The 6,000-nt window shown below is 42.4% G+C and overlaps 1 pseudogene; it reads left to right on the top strand.

Moving 5' to 3' along the window:
• The first annotated feature begins 3,402 nt into the window (after positions 1-3,402).
• On the top strand, positions 3,403-4,282 carry LOC110305690 (small ribosomal subunit protein uS2 pseudogene; annotated as a pseudogene).
• The last annotated feature ends 1,718 nt before the right edge of the window (positions 4,283-6,000 follow it).

Below are 6,000 nucleotides of genomic sequence, written 5' to 3'. Positions count from 1 at the left end.
AAGAAAGCAGAGGAGAGAAATCCCAGATGAAAATGAGGCCCCAGAAGCCAAGACAGCACTTCAAGGTGAAGGAAGATGTCAACAGCCTCAGATATTCCTCAGGCCAAATTAAGGAACACTCAAAATGTATCCACTGCTTAGAAAGAGCTCTGTGCTACTGATCCATCTTCTCCCTTCCCCCTAACCAATCTGGAATGCTCTTTCCCACAGTCAGGAACAATTCCATCTCTCAAGGCTGAGTTCTAGTTACCTCACATTTGCCTACTTATGTCCAATATCATTACAGCTTACCTCCCCAACTAAGATTTTTTATTAGATATTTTCTTCATTTACATTTCAAATGCTATCACCTTTCCTAGTTTCCTCTCCAAAAGTCCCTTAAACCCTCCCCCGCCCTACTCCCCAACCCACCCACTCCCACTTCCTGGCCCTGGCATTTCCTTATACTGGGGCATATAATCTTCACAAAACCAAGGGCCTCTCCTCCCATTGATGGCCAACTAGGCCATCCTCTGCTACATATGCAACTAGAGACTCTACATATGCTCTGGGGGGGGGGTACTGATTAGTTCATCTTGTTGTTCCACCTATAGGATTGCAGACCCCTTTAGCTCCTTGGGTACTTTCTCTAACTCCTTCAATGGGGGCCCTGTGTTCCATCCAATAGATGACCAACTAAGATTTTGAGAACTAAAGCTGTCTATACATCTTAGCACCCCTTTAGCTCATTAAGAAGTGGAAACTGTAGGTTCAAAAAAGAAACCAAATTTGTGTGTGGTTGTGCGGGGCAAGGTGCCAAGAAGGAAGAGAACCAGAGAGTGGAAAATGCTAAGGAGGGTTATCTACAAGACAGACATATTGCTGGACTTGTCAGACCAAGCAGAGACAAACCTATGTAAGATGGTCTTCTCCTTACATGTAAATGTGATACATGAAATCCCTGTCTGATTTTTCTCTGTGTTATGACTTTAGTGGCCCAGATTAGTGTCAGGACTGGGGCAAAAAATCTTCATCTTCCAAAGCCTGGCTGACCTCACTAACTCCAAAAGGGAGGCTCTGAATAGCCAGTGATAAGCAGATATTTGCCTTTTACTTTTTATTTTCCTAGAGTGTAAACATCTAAAGAAGAAAGCCTATTTGAATAGGAACAACTGCCAGCTTCATTTACCCTCTTATATTTAATGAGCCTGTTTTGTTTTATGGGTACTTCAAACAAGCTGACAGAGCAGAGGTGGCTGTAAACTGCCAACATGAAGCAACTTGCTGAGCCCTCAATGTGAGGTCAGGGGCTTTACTTCACCCCCCCCCCCACCAGACCTACTTTTCCATGATGCCTTTTTCAAACACAGGTCAAAACCCAAACCAGTAGAGGAGTGTTCTAAAGCAGCATAAAGGATGCAGTTGCCAACACAAAAAAACGGTGAACATGTTGGTCACGTGGTAGTTTTTGGAGACATTCAACTCAGAGCTTCAAAATCTGGCTTCACAGCTCTGTGAACAGGACTTATTCCACCCTTCCCCCACTCTTGCCTAAGCAACATTCCTCTTAAAACTTCAAAACTCCTTGGCATTCTTCTCGAATACTGGCAAATATTTACTCAGTGTTCAGCAAAGCATTTTGAATATGATTAGTGATATTCAAAGCTGGTAACAAATATGACTGTAAGCTATATCTTTTTCTCAATTTTAGGAACAGGATCATGAAAATCAGAATTAAAGGAGATAGAAATTCCAAGCACCCAATGGAGAAGCTAGAGAAAGTACCCAAGGAGCTAAAGGGATCTGCAACCCTATTGTTGGAACAACATGATGTACTAACCAGAACCCCGGAGCTCTTGTCTCTAGCTGCATATGTATCGAAAGATGGCCTAGTCGGCCATCACTGGAAAGAGAGACCCATTGGACTTGCAAACTTTATATGCCCCAATATAGGGGAATGCCAGGGCCAAAAGAATGGGAATGGGTGGGTAGGGAAGTGGGGGGCGCTATGGGGGACTTTTGGGATAGCATTGGAAATGTAATTGAGGAAAATATGTAATAAAAATATTAAAAATTAAAAAAAAAGAAATTCCAAGCAGCTTGAATCTGGAATCTATTGCCTGAAGAAATTTCAGGTCAGTAAGAAGTTACTACGTAGCTGTTAGCATTAAGCTGGCCTCCAGTGGCCTCTCAACTCAGCACCTTGTTTTGTCATTTCACCACTGCTCCTGTAATTAACAGTGCTTATACCACTACATACTTCTCTCCTCAGTGGCTTTACCTTTGTACTGTGGGTTCCAATAACAGTCCCCAGTGGGCAAAATAGTTGATTACCTTTATGCCAGTCTATCTGACAACAGCCCAAGATTATATGACATCATAAAAGTAGAACCAACTGCCAAAGAAGAACTTCATACAGGACAAAGAGTCACATATATCTGGAGCCCTGGAAAGAAACTAGGGATTAAGTCCAATATCAGCATTTACCTGATTGAAACAAGAGAAGACATGGAAAAGCATTACCAAGGTGGCATCCTTACAAGGGCCTTCTCAGAATGGTTCTGTTCTGTGTGTTGCCTCTATTTTTAGTGTCTACAATCTATAACTTGTCACCTTGTCATAATATAATAACATGTTATAGTTAATTATCTTAGTCATCCCAAACTGCAGTCTGCAGAGGTGTAGAACCTTCAAGGGGGAAATGGGTAGAAGTTAAACAGTTGATACAGAAAAGAACATTGACTAAACACCAACTAAACACAAAAATTAAGAAGGTGAGTTTTTTTTGTTTTTGTTTTTGTTTTAATTAAGCCAAAAAACAAAAAAACAAAAACCTAGTGATACTGGTGATAGGTGGAATTATTCGGATGCTTGGTTTACACTGAGTCCTCACAACCTTGTAGTAATTATCCTGTTTGAGAACTGAGGAAACAAGAGCTCAATGGTATTAAGTAATCTCCCAAGGTCCTGCAAGTCCTACAGTTAGTAAAAGGACTTGAGTCCAAGCTGCTCAGGCCCAAGGGCTCCAACCTCCTTGACATGGCACTGCCTATGTAGGCTCAACATGCACAGATTAAACAAATGTGCAAAAGATTGCCTTACAAACTGACCTCCCAGACATACTAAAACTAAAGGGACTTCCTATATACAAAAGGTGGGGCATTCCCTTTCTTGTAATTTGTCATAGAACTACTTACTTAAACTAAAATTAATCAGTATTTTCGTTTTCAAGAGCCTCCTCAACCTACAATTTAATTCACTATTTAATATTTATCTAGTTTACATCATTGTTTCCAGTTTAAGAACTCTAACAATACAAAAATAATATTTTTTCAAGAATTTGGGCTTTTCCATGCTACCCGGAGATGGGTCTATACGATGTTGTTCTCTGTTCCCATCGTAACTTAAAGGGAAACTTACACAATGTCCAGAGCTCTTGACGTCCTGAAGATGAAGGAGGAGGGTGTCCTCAAATTCCTTGCTGCTAGAACCCACTTAGGTGACACCAACCTTGACTTTCAGATGGAGCAGTGCATCTACAAAAGGAAAAGTGACGGTATTTACATCATCAATCTGAAGAGGTCCTGGGAGAAGCTGTTGCTTGCAGCTTGAGCTATTGTTTCCGTTGAGAACCCTGCTGATGTCAGTGTCATCTCCTCCAGGAACACTGGCCAGGGACCTGTGCTTAAGTTTGCTGCTGCCACAGGAGATTGTGAAGCTCCAATCGCTTCCCACCTAGGACTTTCACTAACTAGATCCAAGCAGCCTTCAGGGAGCCACGGCTTCTAGTGGTAACTGATCCCAGGGCTGACCACCAACCCCTCACAGAGGCCTCATATGTCAACCTGCTCACCATTACGCTGTGTAACACAGATTCTCCGCTGTGCTATGTGTCCATTGCCATCCCACGCAACAATGGAGCTCACATTGTGGGTCTGACTTGGTGGATGCTGGCCAGGGAAGTACTCCGCATGTGAGGTACTATCTCCCGTGAGCACCCGTGGGAGGTTATGCCTGACCTTTACTTCTACAGAGACCCAGAGGAGATTGGGAAGGAGGAGCAGGCTGCTGCTGAGAAGGCTGTGACCAAGGAGGAATTCCAGGGTGAATGGACCGCACCAGCTCCTGAGTTCACTGCTGCTCAGCCTGAGGTGGCCAACTGGTCTGAGGGTGTGCAGGTTCCCTCCATGCCCATCCAGCAGTTCCCCACGGAAGACTGGAGAGCACAGCCAGCCACTGAGGACTGGTCAGCAGCTCCCACAGCGCAGGCCCGTGGGTTGGAGCCACCACTGAGTGGTCCTGAGCTGCTCTGCAGACGCCTGAGCAAAGGGGAAAAAGGTGGAAGGAAAATAAAGTTCATAAAAGCTGGGGAAAAAAAAAGAATTTGGATTTTTCTCCTAGATAATTTGTAGGAGTGCGTAATTATTTAATTCATTGATCCTGGGGCGGCGATGGTGTTCCTTGCTACCTGCCCCAATGTTCTAGGTACCCAAATAAAGGACACACATACACACACACAGCCTTTATATTTTTATGTGCCTAAAACAGCTCAATGGCTGGGCTACTTCCTAACCCCCACGTGAACAATCCACCTCCCTCCAATATTCCCAAGTTTTTAGTCACAAAATTCTATATTTCATCTTGGCTGCCCTGGACCCAGTTTGGCAGCCGTCTTGGGGCCGCTATTCCCCAGCTCCTACATGGTGACTATGCAAACAATTTTGGGGACCCAAGTTAACATAATATAAGCAGCCACAATGATTATTTCCTTTTAAAGATTTATTTTTAATAATGGGTACATGTGCATGAGTATATGCCCACAGAGGCTGAAAGAGGAAGCCAGACTCTCTGGATCTGGTGCTATAGGCAGCTGAGAACTACTCTACACAGGTTCCAACAAACTCAGGTCCTCTAGAGGATTAATGTATACTTTAATTATAGTGCCATTTCTCCAGATCCCTGAAGACTTCCTTTTCAGAATTCTAGTCCCAGCATCTGGATCTTTAGGACATTCCTCATAATTTATTTTATTTCCAATAAATTAGTGGAAATTATGCTTAGTTGGAATAAACCAAGTAGGTAGGAAATAAAGATCACGTTCCAATAGTGGCCACTTAATTAACCAGTGGGAAAGAAACTGTAATGTCATGTGAGCCCTTCTGAAACAGAATCCATTTTTTAAATTGGTCAGATTGAGATGGTTTCTTTGTCAAATGTCTGTCCTTTTAAGCTGCTTCCAGGTAAGATGGTGAAACTAGATCCTGTCTCTTTATGATCAAGTGAAGAAAGTCAAAGACAGAAAAGAACAACTCTATTTTGATAAGAGGAACACTATAATAATCACAAAGAAAATGAAAAGTTAAATGGAAGAGCAAAGAGAAAAATCAACACAGAGAGGTCAGTCAGGGAAAGCCTCTGCAGCTTCATGGTGGAAACTTTTTCCCAAAATCGTAGGTTTTCTCCTTGCTGAATTGCTCTTGAATTCAGCCGAGAGTGGGTTGCTCAGTAAAATGATACTCCCACTCCTCGAGAAAACAAAGGTATTTCAGTCAAGAGATACACAAATAGTACCATAGAAACGCACATCATAGAAAACATGCAACATGGAAAGCCAAGAGATGGTTTCAGACTCCTGAAAGAGATGGTAACTCCTTATTGATCTCAAACACAGTTAAATAGGTGACATGCCAGATAATGGTTTTAAAGGTTTTCTGTTACAAAAAAAATAAGTGACATAAATGAGGATACAAACAAGTAGGTGAATTCAGTATAGGATCTGGAGAGAAATGTCTAAAAGGTCAACAGAATGCATGGCAAAAGCAGGATCATGCTAAGGATGAACAGCTTAGCAACATGGGGAAAGTTCAGCAAGGAAGGGGGGTTAGGGAGAAAAAGACAAAAGCACTAGAAGTGAGAAACCCAATGAATCAAATACAAATACACAACAGAGAGAACTGTTCATAGACTTAATATCAAGCATAGAAGTCAAGGTTAAAAATGGGACACTCAGAGGTCAATAAG

This window comes from Mus caroli, unplaced genomic scaffold (assembly GCF_978045245.1).
Source record: "Mus caroli unplaced genomic scaffold, Mus_caroli_1 scaffold_13, whole genome shotgun sequence".
Classification (NCBI taxonomy): Eukaryota; Metazoa; Chordata; class Mammalia; order Rodentia; family Muridae; genus Mus; species Mus caroli.
Note: the sequence above shows the minus strand (reverse complement) of the source record. Positions and strands in the feature narration are given on the sequence as shown.